Raw genomic sequence first — 22,180 nt, 5'->3', positions numbered from 1 at the left:
TCAACTACTTTGGGTGACCTCCCCACAAAAAGCTCATAGTTGTTCTGTTTGATGTTTAAAATGTTGGCTTCTTAATTTTGGGTTCAAAAAAATAGGGGTTGTCTTATCCATGGAAAATAGAAAATAAGTAGCACCTTAAAGACCAACTAAGAAGTGTGCATGCACACTTCTTCAGATACACTGGAAACAGAAGTGTCAGACCCTTATATATATACAGAGGGTGGTGGGGGTGGGTGGGAATGGGTGATGGGCTGATGGGAGTGGTAAACCTGTGGATGGCTGTTAACGACTGCTGATGGCTGCAATTAGTCTTGGGGGGGGAAGCAAGGGCTGAGGCGCTAAAGAAAGCTTGATCATGCATAATGAGATAAGAATCCGATGTCTCTATTCATCCCAGGTGGCTCCATGGTTTTAAGCTTGGTAATGAGTTCCAATTCAGCAACTTCTCTTTCCAGTCTGTTCCTGAAATTTCTCTGTAATAAAACAGCTGCTTTGAGATCTTGTATAGATTGAAGTGTTCTCCTACTGGTTTCTCTGTCTTATGGTTCCTGATGTCAGATTTATGTCCATTTATTTCACGAACAGAATCTAAAGAGCATTCACCATCCTTGTATAAATCAACCAACTCTGTATATATATAAGGGTCTGACACTTCTGTTTCCAGTGTATCTGAAGAAGTGTGCATGCACACGAAAGCTCATACCAAAATAAAAACTTAGTTGGTCTTTAAGGTGCTACTGAAGGAATTTTTTTATTTTGCTTCGACTCAGACCAACACAGCTACCTACCTGTAACTTATCCATGGAAAAATATGGTTGCTGTTTTTTTAAAGTAGCTTGACGAAGTGAATTTAGGATGGGTGGCTCAGTGGGGTAGAATATAACCTCTTTGCAGTCTGTCTGCATATATGGTTCATACTGGGAGCAAATATCAGGATATCAGCGGGGACTGACAAAAGATTACTTTTATGCAGCAGGAGGTTGGGAAAGAACCAACCCTTTCATGTCCTTAAATTAGTCAGATTTGGGCACCATTTTCCCGTGCTTTGAGGATGTCCCCCTAAGGATGATGAAAGCTCCTCGGTGCCCCATCTTCTGGGAGATCAAAAGCTGCTTTTGAAGTCGTTAAGTACTCCCAAATCCATGCAGTGACCACAAAGCTGCCCTGGAGAAATATTATTTTCGTATTTACCCAAGGACATATAAATAGAAGGAATGGGCCTCGTGGGATTAGAGCAAAACTTCCAGCCCCTCCGGTGACAGTGGCCACCAAATGACCCTCCAAATGACGATGGCCCCTGCCTCCGAAAAGCAGGACCTCAGACATTCCGTTGCCTGAAATGAAGCAGCAAACAGGACCCAATTGCATGGCAAGCCAAGGTAGTATCCAAAGCAGGCCCTGTCATTCTGGAAGGAAGCCCTACCAACGTACCTCCCGCTCCCTGGCAGTAAAAATACATTTTCAGCGGCTAACAATTTGCTGCCTTTCAACGGCACACAAAAACAGCTGGCTGTGGCACCAGGAGAAAGGGGAACTTGCCTCCATCCAGATGTTACTGGACTCCTCCACCCATTGTGCCTCTCCTTGGCCATGCTGGTTGGCTGGGGCAGGTGGGTGTTGGAGACAACATCTGGATGGCCAAGCGTTCCCCATCCCTGCTCTACCAAATAGTAGTGCCGGCTCCGATATTCCATTTTTAAACTTTTTGCTATCACAGCTAACACACGTTGATGACGACGATTGATTTATTTATTAGCCACCCTCCACCCTAAGGTCCCAGGGTGAGCCACAGCATTACAACACAATATTTAAAATAAAATAAAAATTAAAACAACTCGCTGAGCCTGTTCTCCACAGAATGGGGCCAATCCTTTATTAATGTCTTCTGAGCTCGTGACCATTGTTGGTCATCCTGTGACAATGAGTTCCACTGGTGAGCTGTGCGCAGTGGGACAGGGCCTTCTCAGGAGTGGCACCGAGCTTGTGGAAGTCCTTCCCGGCTCCTGCGTTTTAGATGGTTGACTCAGGCGGTTTTCTTTCACAAGGAGGCTTGAGTGTTTGCTAGTCGTTTGTCCAATGAATTCCCTGTTCAAACTGGATGACTCCCCTCCTCCACCACCACCACCGCTCACCTTATATCATATATTCCGTTTTTTAATTATATCATATATTCCGTTTTTAAAAAATAGGTTTTGCCAATTGCTTTAGAGCAGGGAAATTTCGCTATTTCAGGTCCCCGGAAGGTAAGCAGGCAATGTAAAATCCCTCTTCTTTTCTGTGTGTGTTGTGATTTTGGAGCACCTGCCCTAAGGAAGCATTCAGAGTGATTCAAAACCTTGCTTGCGATTATTATTATTATTATTATTATTTTAATAATATATTGGGTGGCTTCCAACAAAATATTAAAAATACAATAAAACACCAGACATTAAAAACTTCCCTAAACAGGGCTGCCTTCACATGTCCTTTAAAAGTCTGATAGGTGTTTATTTCCTTGACATCTGATGGGAGAGCGTTCCACAGGGCGGGCGCCACCACCGAGAAGGCCCTCTGCCTGGTTCCCTGTAACCTCACTTCTTGCAGGGAGGGAACTGCCAGAAGGCCCTGAGGGCTGGACCGATGGGGGTGGAGATGCTCCTTCAGGTATACTGCGCCAAGGCCGTTTGGCTTTTAAGGTCAGCACCAACACTTTGAATTGTGCTCAGAAACATCCTGGGATTAGTTGTAGTTTCCGGGTCTCCTTCAAAGGTAGCCCCACGTAGAGCACATGGCAGTAGTCCAAGCGGGAGATAACCAGAGCATGCACCACTCTGGCGAGACAGTCTGTGGGCAGGTAGGGTCTCAGATGGAGCTGATAGGCAGCTGCCCTGGAGAAAGAATTGACCTACGCCTCCATGGACAGCTGTCAGTCCAAAATGACTCCCAGGCTGCGCACCTGGTCCTTCAGGGGCACAGTTGCCCCATTCAGGACCAGGGAGTCCCCCACACCCACAGCACAAGGATTGCTTTGTGTTCATGCATCTCTTAGGTGACGATCCAACATGCACTTTCCTTGGAGTAAATTCTACTGACTAAATGGTACTTACTTCTGAGCAGATATACACAGGATAGTGATATTCATGGTCCAGGAGTTTAGGAGGGGGAAATCTCTGCGTCAGAGATTTCTGCTTTTACCATTGCCGATCTTGTTGGTAAATGCTTTATTGTAAATGAGACAATCCTACTACACACTTTCAATATCAAACGTATTGATACAATTCCCCCCTCTCGCAAACTCTTCCCATCTCCCCTGTGAACCATTTTTAATCAAAAATTAGGTAATACACAATCAAAGAGCACATTTCTGTAACCTGGATCGTTAATCGCTAACAGAAACAAATTAAAAAGACAACAATAACTGACTTGCATGTTTTGTTTTGTTTCTAAATGCATTAAGTTTATTTTCAAAATCCAATAAAACCCGCAATAGACATGGTTAGTTTCTTATTTGATTAAATTCCTTTTTTAAAAAAAAAATATAACTAAAAAATTAAAAAATTAAGGTTAGCAGACTCTTATTGGATTGAGGATTTTGACTCTTAATCTTTTTATTTTTGATCAGCGAGGAGAGACGCCACTTTTATCCTTGCCTAATAAAACAAAATTCTGAAACGACCTCCGGATCTCAAATGCGCTTTTCTGTTTCAAAGACCCTCTCCCCCCTTTGGGGAGAGGGGGGAACCATTCCGTCGGTGAACTACAACTCCCAGAAAGCCTTGCGAACAGAGACCATTCCAATGTGTGCAACTCTATCAAATTAAGAAAGAAAGAAATACTGTTTCCCGGGGTAGAGGCTCTTCCTCCCTTGCCTGCCTGCGTTTGCGTGCCTGGATTTCCAAGCTGGAAGATGGGCGGCTGGGGGGGGGGGGTGCATTCCAAGGCTTTGCTCTTCTAAACCCAGATTCCCACCCCCAACCGTTAAATTAAGCAGACGAGAGATTCCTTCCTCCGGTAGCTTTCCCTGATCTGGCCGCAGATTTCCTTTGGACCTTTGCAGAGAGCATCATCGTCACAACGCAACGCCCCCCCCCCCAAAAAAAACCCCTAAAGCAAGATCTCTTTCCAGCTGGTCACCAGGGCCGGAAAGGTAAGGCATTTTTTTTGAACAAGCAAAAAAAAAATCAGACCTGCACTCATCCTGCAGCCCGACCCCAGCGGTGCAGAGCATCACAGAATTGCAACCATTGCTCTGTGCGCATCCGGATTGGGGCGCAATTGCTGCTTCCCCGGCCATCGCTCCGTGGTGCTTCGGAAAGAGTCCAAACTCCCCAGTGTTTATCAAAGGGGCTCCTGGCAACCACATGATACCAGCATCTCCCACTTTCATAGAATGTAGGGTAGGAAGGGGTCCAAGGTTATCTAGCCTGACCCCCTGCAATGCAGGAAGCTTTTGGCCAACGTGGAATTCGAACCCACGACCCTGAGATTAAGAGCCTCGTTTTCTACCCACTGAGCTACCCCAGGACTTCCCATTGGAGTTGGCCATTATGGGAACAGTACGCTGGGCTAGACCACCGGGTGGGGGCCTTTGGCCTAACTCTGCGGAGCTCTTCTTTTAATAATTATTACACTCTTACACTCTTAATCATTTTAATGAAATTAGAAGACATTTAATATCAATTCACAAAATCAGCAACATAATAATAGTTTTTGTTTTTATTATTTGCACCCCGCCCATCTGGCTGGGTTTCCCCAGCCACTCTGGCTGGCTCCCAACAGAACACCAATAACAATAATTTTAAAAAGCAACAGCGTCAAACATTCAAAACTTCCCTAAACAGGGCTGCCTTCAGGTGTTTTCTAAAAGTCAGATACCGGTAGTTGTTTATTTCCTTGACATCTAATGGGAGGGCGTGTGGAATGCCCTCCCATCAGATGTCAAGGAAATAAACAACTATCTGGCTGATATTAAACAACCAGAAATCCAGTGTTATTACCTATTCCTGTAGCTTTTGGGTGGGGTGGGGGGCGTAAGGAACATAGATCTCAATGCAACCATCACAGTATTGCATTCACACCCCAACATCTCCTCCAACTTCTCCTCCAAGGAGCCCAAGGCATTGTTAATGGTTCTGCCCCGCATTAAATCCCCAACAACAGCCCTGCGAGGTAGGTTAGGCTGAGAGAGGCAGTGACTGGCCCAAGCTCACCCAGTGAGCTTCATGGCCAAGTGAGGATTCGAACCCTGGTCTCCCAGGTCCTAGTCTGACACTCTTAACCATGACAACACACTGGCTAATCCCTAGCATCTCAAATTTGGCGGCAGAGGGAAGCTATCACTCAGCAGTGGAGCATCTCCCTCTCTCTCTTTTTGCAGAAAGTCCCACTTTCAATCTCTGAGGACATTTCTGGGTAGCTCTGGGAAAGGGCCCTGCCTGACATTCTGAAGAAATGCTGCCAGTCAGTGTAGGGAATACTGAACTGGGTGGACCAATGATCTGACCTGGTGAAAGGCACCTTCCTATGTCCCTATGAGAGTATGAGGAACCTACGTATCTAAGTCCATGAAATGAGTTCAGGTGCTCTGAGGTGAGAGTAGAAACAGCAGGTTCCTTATCTCTTTATCTGTGCTATTCTTATCTCTATGCTTCAGAAGGTAACCCTGAAAGGGTATTAAAATGTGGGGTATCGGGGGAAGGGAGAGAGGAGGTACAGTAGCCCATAACCAGCAGCTTAAATATGTTTTTTTTCCCCTGTTAAAGAACCCCAATATAACTTCCACTCCTTCTTTTTTTTCAAACAGGCCAAAGCCACACTGCTGTGATAATCAGCTATAAAGAAACACCATGAGGACTAGAATATCACCACCCGTCTTATAAAAGGGTACCTTGCTTTTGCTGTTGAAAGCAAACAAGTTCAGACGAAGAATTCAAACAATTGGGAAGTAGGGGAGCTTCATTTGGGGAACCTGGAGCAAAACCTCTTCCAGAGGGAAAACGCAGAAAATTGCCATTAAAGCTTGCAATCGCCTGTTTTGTGAAAGTAGACGGAAGGAGGATATTGATAATGGAGCAGGCATAGTGAATAATGCCTTCCTCTTCCCTGGCACATAGCGCTGAAGTTTATATTTGTGTCCCAAATGTGGGAAGTGGTTCAGCAGGAAAGGGAGATCTGCAAAGGCACCAAGCATTGGTCACAGTATCTGCATGTTTGCAAGAAATATAGGTTAGGCTCAGGGCAGTCTCGAGCAGATCGCGCGCCCTGGTGCTGAGGGGCAGAGATCGCTCTGGCGCCCCCGCCCTCGCAGGGTGCAGCATGGTTTCTGCTCGACTTTGCCGCATGGCGCCCTGGCGCACCGCGCCACCGGGGGTCTACCTAGAGCCGGCCCTGGTTAGGCTTCTGCACAAGATCCACCTGCTCAGGGAAGGGGAAAGTCCATGAGACAGGCATTTCTAGCCGGAAATCTGCCGAGGAGCTCACTGTAAGATGTTCATGAAAGATGGGCTTTTGCATCTTCTCCTGCTGTGGACATTGCATCCGCAATGTGAAAAGGTTGGATGCCCGCAGAGATCAAGGGGAGAGCTTTGTTGACAAGGGGACCCCAAAGACTCACTGGAAAATCTGTGGTGGAAGAAGGTTCATCTGTATGTGGCGAGCGAGGGGAGAGACTGGACACCAAGAGACGTTTTGATGCTCGTCGGAGGAACTGCATGAAAAACAGGCAAGCAAGCCATGTAAACAGGACTAGCCAGCCGCGTCTGTTTCAAATGGCTCAGATAAGAGAAGCGGGCTTGACTCTGGAAGCGGGTGAAACCTTCCCGAAGGTGGGAAAGCTACAGAGAAGTCCTGTCCAAACACGGTCACAGAAGAGGATTGTTTGTGGAGATGTAGGTGGTCCAAAGAGGGTTGTCCATTCATCTTGAGGAAATCAGGTGAAAGAGGAACTTGAGGAGACTAATAAATGGAGGGTAGCAATGGCAGAGGACTTTGAGTCTCCTTGTGAAGATGGACCACCAGAACCTGCCTATCAAGGTCACCACCAAAGTCCAAAGATGTCTCCCACACCTCTGGAAACTCAGATGGGGTGCAGATTGGAAGGTACCGTGGCTTCTGCAGATCATTTTGGGGGTGTTCGGGAAATGTGCATCAAATCAGAAGCTCTGGAGGGTTCTGGATACAAAAGCATCTGCAATAATAATAATAATAATAATAATAATAATAATAATTTATTATTATTTATACCCCGCCCATCTGGCTGGGTTTCCCCAGCCACTCTGGGCGGCTTCCAACAGAAACATTAAAATACACTAATTTCTTAAACATTAAAAGCATCCCTAAACAGAGCTGCCTTCAAATGTCTTCTAAAAATCTGGTAGCTGTTTTCCTTTTAGACATCTGATGGGAGGGCGTTCCACAGGGCGGGTGCCACCACCGAGAAGGCCCTCTGCCTGGTTCCCTGCAACTTGGCCCTCGGAGCTGGACCTCAGTGTCCGGGCAGAATGATGGGGGTGGAGACGCTCCTTCAGGTATACTGGACCGAGGCCGTTAAGGGCTTTAAAGGTCAGCACCAACACTTTGAACTGTGCTCGGAAACGTCCTGGGAGCCAATGTAGATCTTTCAAGACCGGGGTTATGTGGTCTCGGCGGCCGCTCCCAGTCACCAGTCTAGCTGCCGCATTCTGGATTAGTTGTAGTTTCCGGGTCACCTTCCAAGGTAGCCCCACATAGAGCGCATTGCAGTAGTCCAAGCGGGAGATAACCAGAGCATGCACCACTCTGGCGAGACAATCTGCAGGCAGGTAGGGTCTCAGCCTGCATACCAGATGGAGCTGATAGACAGCTTCCCTAGATACAGAATTGACCTGTACCTCCATGGACAGCTGTGAGTCCAGAATGACTCCCAGGCTGCGCACCTGGTCCTTCAGGGGCACAGTTACCCCATTCAGGAACAGGGAGTCCTCCACACCTGCCCGCCTCCTGTCCCCCACAAACAGTACTTCTGTCTTGTCGGGATTCAACCTCAATCTGTTAGCCGCCATCTGCAACCCACACCCCACTCTGATGAAAGCCCAGAGAGCCTCGGTCAAGGAAGAGACGGGTCCGGGGGGGGTGGGGACGGATATCCTTTGGAAACTCAACAGGAGGAAAACGTTAGCCCACCGCCAACCCCATTTCTCAGCAGTAAAGAGGCAGCTGTTCTTGAGTTCACCAACGGCCTTGCAAGAGGCGAGAGAGGTATCTCCGTAAGGAAGAGCAAGAGGATATTCTCGTGCCCTGTGTGTGGGAAAGGGTTTAATCAGAAATCCAATCTTAGCAGGCACCTTAAAATCCACACCGCGGAAGGGCCTTATAAATGTGGCGAGTGCTGAGAAAGTTTCAGGATGAACCGGAAGCTTCTCAGGCACCAGAGGACACATGTGAGCGAGCCTTTCAATAATAATAATAATAATAATAATAATAATAATAATAATAATAATAATTTATTATTTATACCCCGCCCATCTGGCCGGGTCTCCCCAGCCACTCTGGGCGGCTTCCAACAGAAAAATAAAACACAATAATCTATTAAACATTAAAAGCCTCCCTGAACAGGGCTGCCTTCAGATGTCTTCTAAAAATCTGGTAGTTGTTTTCCTCTTTGACATCTGTTGGGAGGGCGTTCCACAGGGCAGGCGCCACCACCGAGAAGGCCCTCTGCCTAGTTCCCTGCAACTTGGCTTCTCGCAACGAGGGAACCGCCAGAAGGCCCTCGGTGCTGGACCTCAGTGTCCAGGCAGAATGATGGAGGTGGAGACGCTCCTTCAGGTATACTGGACCGAGGCCATTTAGGGCTTTAAAGGTCAGCACCAACACTTTGAATTGTGCTCGGAAACGTACTGGGAGCCAATGCACAGAATGCGGGAGAAGCTTCAACCAGAGGGCCAACCTGGTTAGACACCTGAGGATCCACACTCGGGAGGCCCCTTACCAGTGTCCGGAATGCGAGAAAACCTTCAACCCAGAAGGGCAACCTTTTCCGACACCGGACAATCCACGTCCGGATGGGGCCGTGCAACTGCACCAAATGCGGGAAGCTGTTCTCCCAGAGGAGGAACCTCGTCAAACACCAGAAACTCCACATGAGCGATGGGGCCCACAAGTGCTGCGAGTGCGGGAAGCGGTTTTGGCTGAGAAAATACCTCCGGCGACATCAGAATATCCACAGCCGGGAAGCGCCGTATAACCGCAAATGGCGCAGGGATGGTTTGGGAGAAGCGCTGGAGGTCTTTGATTAGTTAACAAAGAGCAGAGGGCAATTCCGTCTGTGGACAACGAGGAAGCTCGGGACTATCATGGAGATTCTCTAGACATGTGAATTCCCAGCGTAACGCAGAGATGGACCAAGTTTTCTGATTCGGAATCAAGGATCGGGAACCTGTGGTTCTCTAGCTCCCATCATAAGAACTTAAGAGCAGGACAGTGGCCCATCTAGTCCTGCAAGAATCAGGATTCGAACACAAGAGCACTCTCACCTCTTGCCGTTCCCAGGAGCACATACTTTCAGAAGCATAGCACCCCCAGCAGTGGATCATCTCTGACTGTTGGCCTTTTGGGCTGTGGATGACGGCAGTTGTAGTTCCGTAACATCCAGAGCAATGTCTCCATATCTTTTTGGAGTCCAAGTCCCATCATCCCTAACTCGCAAGATCAGTGGGTCAGGGATGTTGGGAATTGCAGTCCCAAAACAGATGGAGACCCAAGTTTGGGAAACATTGACTAGAGTAGAAGGACATAGCTCCCCTGCCCAAATCGCTCAGATCTGCTGTTGAAAAATGTGTTGGGACTTGGGAATAGTATGCCAGCCTTCCCCAACCTGGTGCCCTTGTGGAAATTCTCCCAGCTTTGAGTGTTTGCTGCAGGGATGCAGAAATTCGCCTTGGGCACAGATTCCAGGTATAACTTCCTGCCTTTCTCTAACTGCGAAGAGATACTTCAGAACATGAATTCGCCAAAGCGGGGTTATTACAATACCACAGGGGTAGCCAAAACAGTGGTTTCCAGGTGTTGGACTCCAGTTCCCATGAGCCTCAGCCAGCTTGGCCAGTGGCCAGGGAGGATGGGAGTTGGAGTCCAAAACAGTTGGCTAGTCCTACTGCATTAGATTTTCATCAGCTAGGGGAGCTGTGTCTTCACTCCCTTGCATAACTCCTTAACTCTTTCCCCCATGGCTATCAAGAACTGAATAGATTATGCAAAGTTCTTGTTTTATACAAATTTGCCCCGTTTGCATAATTTATACAATATTGGCCAGAATTTGATTTTTCTTGGCACGCACTTTGGATAGGACAGCTGCAGCATTTACATTTTTTTTTAAAAAAAATAGATGAACTACTGCTTACAGAAACATTGCTGCCCATTTACCAATTGCCATCTATGGTGCTAACCGCTTGGGAAGCTGATCCTGCTAAAGGGGCAAAGAGGATTTCGTTTGCCTCAATGCAAAATGGCCCTCGACCATTGACAGTAATATTCAGTGCCAAGGCTGAGCTGCAGGTAGTTGTCGGCTTGAGCCAGGAACTGTGCCGGGGAGTCAGAGCCAAGGAAGAAAGCCAGGAGTATAAAAATAAAAATAACTATTCCGTTCCCAGAGCGACAATTCCCATAGTGGTTTAACCATCAATCTCACTTCCCAGGAAACTCAGAATTGTAGCTTAATGGATTGAGGTTGAATCCTAACAATACAGAATTACTGTTTCTGGGGGAGTGGGCGGGGACGACGACGACGACTCCCTGGTCCTGAATGGGGTAATTGTGCCCCTAAAGGACCAGTTGTGAAACAGATAAATAACTCAATGACTTTTAGAAGACACCTGAAGGCAGCCCTGTATAGGGAAGTTTTTTAAATGTTTTTTTGTGTTTTTTTGCAAGACAGGAGTGCCTGGCGTGCTATGGTCCATGGGGTCACGAAGAGTCGGACACGACTAAACGACTAAACAACAACAAATTGTGTTTTTTATATTTTGTTGGGAGCCGCCCAAGGGGATTGGGGCAACCCAGTCAGATGGGCAGCATATAAGTAATAAAATTATTATTATCATCTTCGTGAGGGAAACAGGGGTCTCCTAAACAATTCTCGGGACCCTTAACCATAGCTGCCAAGTTTTCCCTTTTCTCGCGAGGAAGCCTATTCAGCATAAGGGAAAATCCCTTTAAAAAAGGGATAACTTGGCAGCTATGCCCTTAACAAGCTGCTCCTCCCAGGGGAACACCATGACTGTTTAAAGTGGTATCGTGGTGCTTAAAATGTACAGCGGTACCTAGGTTTTCGAACGTCTCCGTTGACGAACATTTCGGTTTTCAAATGCTCTAAACCCGGAAGTAAATGCTTCGGTTTTGGAACACACCTCGGAAGTCGAACTTGCCATGTGGCTTCTGCTGAGTGCAAGATCCAGAGGCCTAGCTGTCGGGTGTTGAGTTTTCGGTTTTCAAATGGTCTTCCGGAACAGATTAGTTCAAAAACTGAGGTACCACTGTAAAAAGGGGCCCTAGAATGAAACAGGGGAAAGACTTCCAATGCCATGCATGCTTCCACCATGGGAGAACCATCTCTGACTCAAACTTAATCTTTTCCGGAAGTCCATTCCAAAACCAAAGCATTCCAAAACCAAGTCACGCTTTCCCATAGAAAGTAATGCAAAGTGGGTTAGTCCATTCCAGACTTTTAAAAACAACCCCTAAAACCATACCTGCCAAGTCCTGGATGAAAAAATCCGGGATTGGCAGCCGCACGACACCGAAGACGCAACTTCCGGTGGCGCTTTGCCCTTCTATGGGCACCAGAAAATGCCGGTGGCGGAAGTCGCTTCTACGCATGACCAGAAACACATAAAAGCGACTTGTGCCGCCACCATTTTCTGGTGCCCATAGAAGGGCAAAGTGCCACCGGAGGTTGCGTCTACGCGTTTCCGGACACGCGTAAAAGCGCCTTCCAGCGCCGGCACCACCATTTTCTGGTGCCCATAGAAGGGCAAAGCGGCACCAGAAAAATGGCCGCAGGCAGGAGCGGATTTAAGGGAGAATAATGGGATAATAACTGATACGGGAGACCGCCGGGAAACGGTAGGAAAAAAGGGGGTTTCCCGGCGAAAACAGGATACTTCGCAGCTATGCCTAAAACAGCCATTTAACATGAATTTTACTATCTAACGAGACCACTGAGCCATAAAATGAAAGTAATCAACAATGTACTGCAGTCACACTATCAATCTTTTTTAAAAAAGAAATTTTATTAATTTCCACATAAACACACAAATTAAAAAACATTTAACAAACACACCCACTAACCACTACAAAAACAGAAAAAGAAAAAAAAAAGATAGAAAGAAAAAAGAAAAGCGACTCCCCTCCCTCCCGTCTTTCGGATTTGTTTTTTCCGCCCTTATCCTGCAGTTTATTTTACCTACTTATTCAAAGTCAATTCGTAGGATTTATTTTAGTCCTGCAAGTGTCCCTAGACTTCTACAGTTCCTCTCAATATATTCCACGAATTTACTCCACTCTTTTTGGAACTTTGTTTCTCCCTGATAGCGGATCCCGTGGGTCAACTTCGCTAGTTCTGCATAGTCCATCATCTTCGTCCCTGCAGTCACACTATCAATCAGTAGCTGAACTGGGTTCTGCACAGTCACAAAAACAAAACAAAAAAGGGCCACAAAAACACAAAATAAATAGCAACAACAGAGAGACCTCAGCGTAACACTCAAAACAAAAGTGTGACACGCAAAACGGAAGCGTGGTACTCAAATCGGAAGTGTAACACTTAGAACGGAGCATGTTCAGCTTCTGAAAAAGGTTTGCAAACCAAAACACTTCCAGGTTTGCGTGTTTGGGTTCCAAATTGTTTGAATACCAAGGTGTTTGAGAACCAAGGTATCACTGTATTTGAATAGCAAGAAACCTTGTTGCGCCTTCAAGACTTAACACGTTTATTATTATTATAGACTCTGGAATGGACTCTAGTCCACTATAGCTTGTGCCCTAATACATGTGCATGTCTTTAAGGCCACAGGGCCGCTCTGAGCTTCAACAGACAACGCCTCTAGGAAATGTTTTCATAGATGAAGAACGTCTCCAAAGCACCCCTTGTGCAAGGCTGCGGTGGATCCTTGTTGTTGTTGTTGTTGTTTAGTCGTTTAGTCGTGTCCGACTCTTCGTGACCCCACGGACCATAGCACGCCAGGCACTCCTGTCTTGCACTGCCTCCCGCAGTTTGGTCAAACTCATGTTCGTAGCTTCGAGAACACTGTCCAACCATCTTGTCCTCTGTCGTCCCCTTCTCCTAGTGCCCTCAATCTTTCCCAACATCAGGGTCTTTTCCAAGGATTCTTCTCTTCTCATGAGGTGGCCAAAGTATTGGAGCCTCAGCTTCACGATCTGTCCTTCCAGGGAGCACTCAGGATCCTTAGTCCCTTCATAAAACTATAGTTCCCAAGGTTTCTGTGTTGGGAACCAGCACCAGCTGAAGAATCTTGAAAGTGTCTTATATTTATAGTGTGGCAGTAAATTTCATTTTACGTTTAATGGAAGCAATAACGAAAACTGCCATTGAAAATCCTCACATCATCTGAGGCCACTGATGCAGCTAGCTCAGTCTAAACCACTGAGCCTCTTGGGCTTGCCGATCAGAAGGTCGGCGGTTCGAATCCCCACGACGGAGTGAGCTCCCGTTGCTCGGTCCCAGCTCCTGCCAACCTAGCACTTCGAAAGCATGCCAGTGCAAGTAGATAAATAGGTATCACTGCGGCAGGAAGGTAAACGGCATTTCCATTTCTGAAGAAGAAGAAGAAGAAGAAGAAGAAGAAGAAGAAGAAGAAGAAGAAGAAGAAGAAGAAGAAGAAGAAGAAGAAGAAGATCCAACTCATAATGAATCTCAGCGCAAATATCACCCTGGTGTGTAAAAATGGTGAATATAATTCCTTTCCCTCCTCCCCACCCCAAAAAAGCACTTCATTTTTCACTTTCCAAAATGTTCTTATGCAAAAGTTTGACTCATCCCTCAAGGACGCGTTCGGTTTGTGAATAGTAAAGATTGTGCATAGTTTAGCAAAAGGCCCAGGGAGAACTAATTAGCATCCAAAACACAGCAAATGGATGACTTGTTCAATCAAAGTGGGCCGAGAGAATCTTGTTTGCTAATTCCCCATCTGATTTGCAAAATAAATCGGCTGTGCAACAGGTTGTTCAGTCAGATATCAAGCAAATAAATATGGAGCACATCAAGAGGGTGAAAACCCCGGGTCTCTAATGCCAGCAGATCAGTTGTGTAATCCCTCCTAACCGAGAATATTCGATGAGCGACGTGCTCTGTCCCATTCTGGCTCCTTTGCTTACGGAAACAGTCTCATGTTTGAAAATAAAGGTTGCCTTTATGTAACTTCAATCATGTTATATAGATAACGCAGAGGACTAAACTGTTCGGAAACATTTTGTCCTCTTGAGTATGAACGTTGGACAAGATTAACATTAGATTAACGTTGGGAACATAATAATAATCCATCCTCTTGGAAGAGAGAAAACGCTATTTCCTTGGCGCTTGTTAATTTGGAATTTAGTCATATTTTACTACAGCAAATACATCTTTGCTCGCTTTCCCCGCAAGTTTTCTAGAGCCAGAGTCACTTTACGGTTTGAGTAGGACTACAAACTTTCACATATTAACTTGGGTGTTTGATGAAATCAAGGATGGAGAGCTTGCTGTCCTCCAGAGGTTGGACAACTACAGTTCCCATAATTCCTCATCGCTGGCCCTGGACGTTGAGGCTGATGGCAGCTGGGAGTCACAACAACATCTGGAAAGGAGGTCATTGTGCAGATGAAGTGGAATAAATCCATATTAGCAGTCTGCATTTGAGTAGCATGTAGATAATGGTAATTGACTCTATTGAGAGTCACAGTTCACGGTGTCTAGTGGCCACCAGAGTGGGAGAGATTGCATGTCCATAAGGCCAGGGGGACAGAAAGCAGCTGGGGTTGACCTCTTTAAAAAATGAAAGACAAGGTGCCTGTGAACCAAATTTCTATGATAGGCACCACATTTTAGAGCTGGCCACGCAGAAGTCGGTGGACAATTGTTCACACAATCAGAAGCCTCCAGCTGCCTGTAGCTGCTTCTGCCTGCTATGCATAGATCCATCCTCTGTCTCTCTTAACCAGGCATCCCCAAACTGCGGCCCTCCAGATGTTTTGGACTACAATTCCCATCTTGGGATCATGGGAGTTGTAGGCCAAAACATCTGGAGGGCCGCAGTTTGGGGGTGCCTGCTCTTAACAGTGCCTGTTGCCTTCCATTCCCTCTCCCTCAGGAAGCACCTGGTCTCTTGAAACCAAGGAGAGCAAGCAAATTATGGCTCTCCAGGGGTACCAGCTCCTGGGGGCTGAGGTGTTTTGGGCCCCTTCAATATCTTTTGAGAGGGGGCCATGCCCTTCCAGTGTTGAGGGGGTGGAGGAGGCTGAGCGGCTCCAGTGGTAGGCTTTTTCTCTTCCTATTTCTCCTGCCCCAGAGGGGAAGAAGGGTGGAAGCAGCACCAGGAAGAGGAGGACCCTCTGGCTAATGACACGTGGCTAGTGCCAGATTTACGTATAAGCTAAACAAGCTATAGCTTAGGGTCCCACATGCTTGAGAGCCCCCAAAAATGTAAAGGAAAAAAACCTGGATGTACATTTCCAAAATATAAGGAAAAAAACCAAATAAAATAAAACCTACATACAGCAACAGTGTTTTGTGTTGTGCAGGCTCCTGGGATGAAGTAATGGCCCTTGCCAGCTCCCTAAAATACCACTGGTTTGCTCATTTCTATATGGGACCCAGGTGGCACTGTGGGTTAAACCACTGAGCCTCGGGCTTGCTGATCAGAAGGTCGGCGGTTCGAATCCCTGTGACGGGGTGAGCTCCCGTTGCTTGGTCCCACCTCCTGCCAACCTAGCAGTTCGAAAGCACGTCAAAATGCAAGTAGATAAATAGGAACCGCTACAGCGGGAAGGTAAACGGCGTTTCCATGTGCTGCTCTGGTTCGCCAGAAGCGGCTTTGTCATGCTGGCCACATGACCTGGAAGCTATACACCGGCTCCCTCGGCCAATAATGCGAGATGAGCGCGCAACCCCAGAGTCGGTCACAACTGGACCTAATGGTCAGGGGTCCCTTTACCTTTATATACAGTATAGGGTGCCTACATTCTAACTTAGAGCTTAATAATGATCTCACTATTAATACACTTCTTAATTGTATTTCACTATTCTTAATATACTTCTTAATTGTATTTCAGTTCAACAATTACTGTACTTTGATAAAATACATATTTTGTTATGTGCAAATGGCTTGAGATCCCTATTAGGTCCATAAATTACCATATAGCATATATTCAACACACACAAAAACAGTGGCAATTTGTTGTTGACAAAGGACAGCTGGACATATAATGGGCCCCATTACCTTCAGTAGCTTGGGGCTTCATCAAACCTAAATCGGGCCCTGCACGTGCCACCGCATTCGGCTCCTCCCAACCTCCCGACATCTTGATGTCACGCACGCAACGATGGGACAACACATCACACAAGTCATACCCCCCCCACCAAGCTTGTGCCTCTGCCTCTTTTATTCCTCTTTGCTTCCATAAAATACCACCTTGTAGTGAAGGAAACTTGAGCGGATGCCTGTGCTGGTGACAGAGGCTAAGGATTGCTGAGTGGAGCTGCAACAGCCAGCACCGAGAGCTGCTACAGGCCACCTGAGGCTTCCTAACACAGATGGGCCACTGCCTGACTCAGCCTCGCCATCTCCTAAGCAGCACACCCCTGTTTTCAGAGGAGCGCCGGTCCTTTTTGGCTGTCGATACATTTAATCCTTCCGTGGCTTTCTCCGAAAGGAAGGAGATGAGGACTGAACAGACGCAGTCGCACGCACTCCGAGGGGAAGCCAGCTGCAGAGCAAAGCAGACAGCAGACATGCTACACGGTCGCCCAGCGCATGAATAAAGAAGCAAGCAGGGCGGCATTGGCAGGAGTGCACCGCACCGTCTTGAGCCTCTTATGCATATGGAAGAGTTCGTTCCTCCCCTGAGCGGGGAAAAGAGCAGGCTGAGCAAATAAAGGAATCAAAAAGGGATTACGGTTGAGCAAACCTGGATTTCCAAGGTACAGCTGCCTGTTTTGCGATGTTCCCCTTTGAGATCGGTAGCATTCGATCCCCTGGCTCCACCGATGCTCCCCGGACCAAGAAAAACATCCCTGCCACCGCCTTCCCCTCTTATCGCTTTCCCGGGAATGCATTCTTCTTACACGCTGCCAAGCACATCAGGACATTGTCGGTGCTCATTTCCTTCTGCAATGGCCTGGGAGAGCATCAGATGCCACCGTGGGGGTCCCCTGCCTTTCAGGAGGAGCTTTCATTCTTTTGAAATAAATTTTTGATTTACAAGAACGTTGTTGTTGTATAGTCGTGTCCGACTCTTCGTGATCCCATGGACCAGAGCACGCCAGGCACTCCTGTCTTCCACTGCCTCCCGCAGTTTGGTCAAACTCATGTTCGTAGCTGTCCAGCCATCTCGTCCTCTGTCGTCCCCTTCTCCTTGTGCCCTCAACTTTTCCCAACATCTTTTGGGTCTTTTCCAGGGAGTCTTCTCTTCTCATGAGGTGGCCAAAGTATTGGAGCCTCAGCTTCAGGATCTGTCCTTCCAGTGAGCACTCAGGGCTGATTTCCCTAAGAATGGATAGGTTTGATCTTCTTGCAGTCCATGGGACTCTCAAGAGTCTCCTCCGGCACCATAATTCAAAAGCATCAATTCTTCGGCGATCAGCCTTCTTTATGGTCCAACTCTCACTTCCATACATCACTACTGGGAAAACCATAGCTTTAACTATAGGACATTTGTCGGCAAGGTGATGTCTCTGCTTTTTAAGATGCTGTCTAGGTTTGTCATCGCTTTTCTCCCAAGAAGCAGGTGTCTTTTCATTTCGTGACCGCTGTCACCATCTGCAGTGATCATGGAGCCCAAGAAACTAAAATCTACATAACAAAATTGGTTCTGAATCCAAATAGCGAGATTACTCTGAATCTCCTTACTCTCCCCCCCCTTCCATGGGTCCTATTGATACTATTTTCCACTGCATATCAATACTTCACCAATTTTTAATCTTTCTAAAATATCCATACATTTCGTTACATTACACATGCGTTAAAAATCCGCCCAATGTTTTAACCTGCTTGCAATGATCTTGTATATAAATTATAAACTTTCCCCGTTCTTGTCTTCTTGGTTCCTAAGTTTCCCCGTTAATTTCAGCATAGTCCATCAACTTGGTTTGCCATTCTTCTCTAGTCGGGGTTCCTTCCCTGGGCTAGGTGTCGCAAACATAAACAGTTTTTTCTGGTCCTTTGGGATTTCGATACCTATAATTCCTAATAAAAAAAGCTTCTGGTTTTTATTTTAGCATTTTGAGCATTTTTTTCCTTTCATTGTATATCATTTCTCAGAATTTTTAAATTCCTTTACAGGTCCACCACATCTGATAAAAGGTACCTTCATTTTCTTTGCATTTCCAGCATATATTTGTACACGTTCTACACATTTTTGCTCATTTAACCGGGGTCAAATACCACCGGTACATCATTTTCATATAGTTTTCCTCCAGTAAAGATCATGCCATAAATTTCAGATCTGTTTTCCATAGCCTGTTCCTGTCTATCCTTTGACTGCTCGGCGGAGAGAGCTTGACCACAGTAGTTCAGTCACTGGTGGTTTCAAGACTTGGTTAATGCAATATACTCTACGCGGGGCTTCCTGGAAACTGCAAAATGACGGAGCATGGTTCCTGACAGGAGTGAGGCCTTGTCAGCATGTCCCATCTCTGCTCAGATTCGCACGGATTGTCTATTTGTTACTGGTTCATGTTTAATATTGGGCATGTAACTTCTTTATCGGGGACCCAGGTGGCGCTGTGGTTAAACCACTGAGCCTAGGGCTTGCTGATCAGAAGGTCGGCGGTTCGAATCCCTGTGACGGGGTGAGCTCCCGTTGCTTGGTCCCAGCTCCTGCCAACCTAGCAGTTCGAAAGCACGTCAAAATGCAAGTAGATAAATAGGAACCGCTACAGCGGGAAGGTAAACGGCGTTTCCGTGTGCTGCTCTGGTTTGCCAGAAGCGGCTTTGTCATGCTGGCCACATGACCTGGAAGCTGTACGCCGGCTCCCTCAGCCAATAATGCGAGATGAGCGCGCAACCCCAGAGTCGGTCACGACTGGACCTAATGGTCAGGGGTCCCTTTACCTATACCTTCTTTATACAGTGGTACCTCTACTTACGAATTTAATGCGTGCCGAATGCACATCCGTAAGTAGGGAAAAATTGTAAGTCGAATCCCATAGGAATGCATTGGGAGAAAAAATTCGTAGGTCGAAGCAACCCTATCTAAAAATTCGTAAGTAGAAAAAATCCTATCTAAACCGCATCCAAGATGGCGGACGGAGCTCCATTCGTAAGTAGAAACATTCGTAAGTAAAGTTATTCGTAAGTAGAGGTACCACTGTGTTACAATTTATAATTTTCACGCTATTGAATGTTGTTGTTGGGTCATCGTTTAAAATTTTTATTTTCAGTTGATGAAGCAATTCTATATCTTTCCAATTTGCTGATGAAGAAATTCCACGAAACAGTAGTTATTATCCAGAAACACTGTTCAGAGTTGGACATCAGAACTGGACATTTCCTGATCACACAGAGTTTCACAGCTTGTTTTCCGCCGTGTTTCATTTAAGGACTTTCAGAGACTTCAGTTTATTCAGTTTTGAAGCATTCTATACATTTTTCATATTGTATTTGTTTATGGTCATCGTGTTGCTTTTGATATTGCCGACTCACATTTTGCAACACAGGGGTTTGTTTCTTTAATATTGAGCCCTGACAGGCTTGTGCAGGGCAGGCGGGGCAGGGAAAGGACCCGAAACCTAAGGATTTAATCCCCATTGGAAGTCCAGCCTTCGGGTATATGTTCTCAAATTCAAAATTCAGGACTCCCGTATTTTTTTTTTTTAATTGCTTAGTTTTATACATTTAGGTCTGCAGCTCCCTCTGCTGGTAATATCGATTTAATACACTTCTCGACTTCAGTCACAAGGCATCTTTTGGTCAAATAGAACTGAAACTTTTAATTACAGGTAGGTAGCCGTGTTGGTCTGAGTCGAAACAAAATAAAAAAAATCCTTCAGTAGCACCTTAAAGACCAACGAAGTTTTAATTTTGGTATGAGCTTTCGTGTGCATGCACACTTCATCAGATACGGTATCTGAAGAAGTGTGCATGCACACGAAAGCTCATACACCAAAATTAAAACTTAGTTGGTCTTTAAGGTGCTACTGAAGGATTTTTTTATTTTTATTTTATTGAAACTTTTAAGACAAACAATTTGCTCGCTTCGCCAACTGAACATTTTTTGTCATTTTTTTTAAAAAAAACTTCCAAGTTGACAGAGGCTATTAGGGGTCAAACCAAACAAAAATTCCAAAAAGAATGGGTAAAATACAGATTATCTTAAAAAGCAGTGCCCTCAAATTAATACTTGGACTTGTTTCGATTAACTTCTGCAAAATAATTTATGGTACTTAAGTTTAAAACAGAAAGAAAAAGGGATAATAATGATCTAAAAAGGAGACAGTTTACCAAAAACGAGAAAAGAACCGTGTTGAGGATGAAGAAGTCAATTGGAAGAAAAGAAGACCTGAAATATCTATATCTATATATCTATCTATATCTAATATTGACTATTTGATTTGTATAATAAGTTTTTGTACGATATCATGTTTTATTTGTACTTTTTTGTTCTGTATTATTATTTTCTGTATTATTATTTTCATGTTCAGTTTGACAATAAATAAAAATAATAAAATAAAATAAATCCAGGGGCACCTTTTAAAATCAAGTAGTTTATATTACTAGTTATTACTGATAACGAGTGTTTATTAGCTTGGCCTTGTCTTTTCAGAGTGTGCTGCTTCTTAAAAAAAAAAAAAGCATGCTAAACAAATAAGATATTTTCCTTGATAAATGCTGGGCGTCACTTCACTTTGTGCAACTGTTGTTTGTTTGCTCAGCTGTCTTTGATTTTCATGTGTGTTTCTTGAAGTTTCATGTGTGTTACTTGAAGTTTCATGGTTTTGCTGAATGAAGAGACTGTCAGGAACCAGACTGAAGGAAGAATGGTGGGAGCCCCCCCCCCCCCCCCCCGGCTCAAGGGCCTGATCCTGAAGCTCCTCTGGAGCAGGAGGATAGTATTGACCTAGAGCGATGAGCTGGGAGAAGAGCAACCAATAATAATAGAATAATAATAATTTATTATTTGTACCCCGCCCATCTGGCTGGGTTTCCCCAGCCGCTCTGGGCAGCTCCCAACAGAATATTAAAAACACGATAAAACATCAAACATTAAAAAGTTCCCTAAACAGGGCTGCCTGCCTCCAGATGTCTTCTAAACATCAGATAGTTGTTTATTTATTTGTCATCTGATGGGAGGGGGTTCAACAGGGCAGGCGCCACTACCAAGAAGGCCCTTTGCCTGGTTCCCTGTAACTTCACTTCTCACAGTGAAGGAACCGCCAAAAGACCCTCAGAGCTGGACCTCAGGGTCTGGGCTGAACGATGGAGGTGGAGAGGCTCCTTCAGGTATATTGGGCCGAGGCCATTTAGGGCTTTAAAGGTCAGCACCAACACTTTGAACTGTGCTCGGAAACGTACTGGGAGCCAATGTAGGTCTTTCAGTACCGGTGTTATATGAACTGTAGAGTTGGAAGGAACCACGGGGGTCATTTAGACCAACCCCCTGCAATGCAGGAATCTTGCCCAACATGGGGCTTGAACCCACCACCCACCACCAAGGTTTTACGAGCCAACCTAGCAGTTCGAAAGCACGTCAAAGTGCAAGTAGATAAATAGGTACCGCTCTGGCGGGAAGGTAAACGGCGTTTCTGTGTGCTGCTCTGGTTCGCCAGAAGCGGCTTTGTCATGCTGGCCACATGACCTGGAAGCTGTACGCCAGCTCCCTCAGCCAGTAACACGAGATGAGCGCCACAACCCCAGAGTCGGTCACGACTGGACCTAATGGTCAGGGGTCCCTTTACCTTTACCTAACAAACCACAGCTTCAGACCATGGATTGTTGGCAGTAAACAAACCATA

The 22,180-nt window shown here is 45.9% G+C and overlaps 1 pseudogene; it reads left to right on the top strand.

Moving 5' to 3' along the window:
- The first annotated feature begins 6,746 nt into the window (after positions 1 to 6,746).
- Positions 6,747 to 9,254, top strand: LOC118092087 (gastrula zinc finger protein XlCGF7.1-like; annotated as a pseudogene).
- The last annotated feature ends 12,926 nt before the right edge of the window (positions 9,255 to 22,180 follow it).

The sequence above is a fragment of the Zootoca vivipara genome, chromosome 12, assembly GCF_963506605.1.
Source record: "Zootoca vivipara chromosome 12, rZooViv1.1, whole genome shotgun sequence".
Taxonomy (NCBI): Eukaryota; Metazoa; Chordata; class Lepidosauria; order Squamata; family Lacertidae; genus Zootoca; species Zootoca vivipara.
Note: the sequence above shows the minus strand (reverse complement) of the source record. Positions and strands in the feature narration are given on the sequence as shown.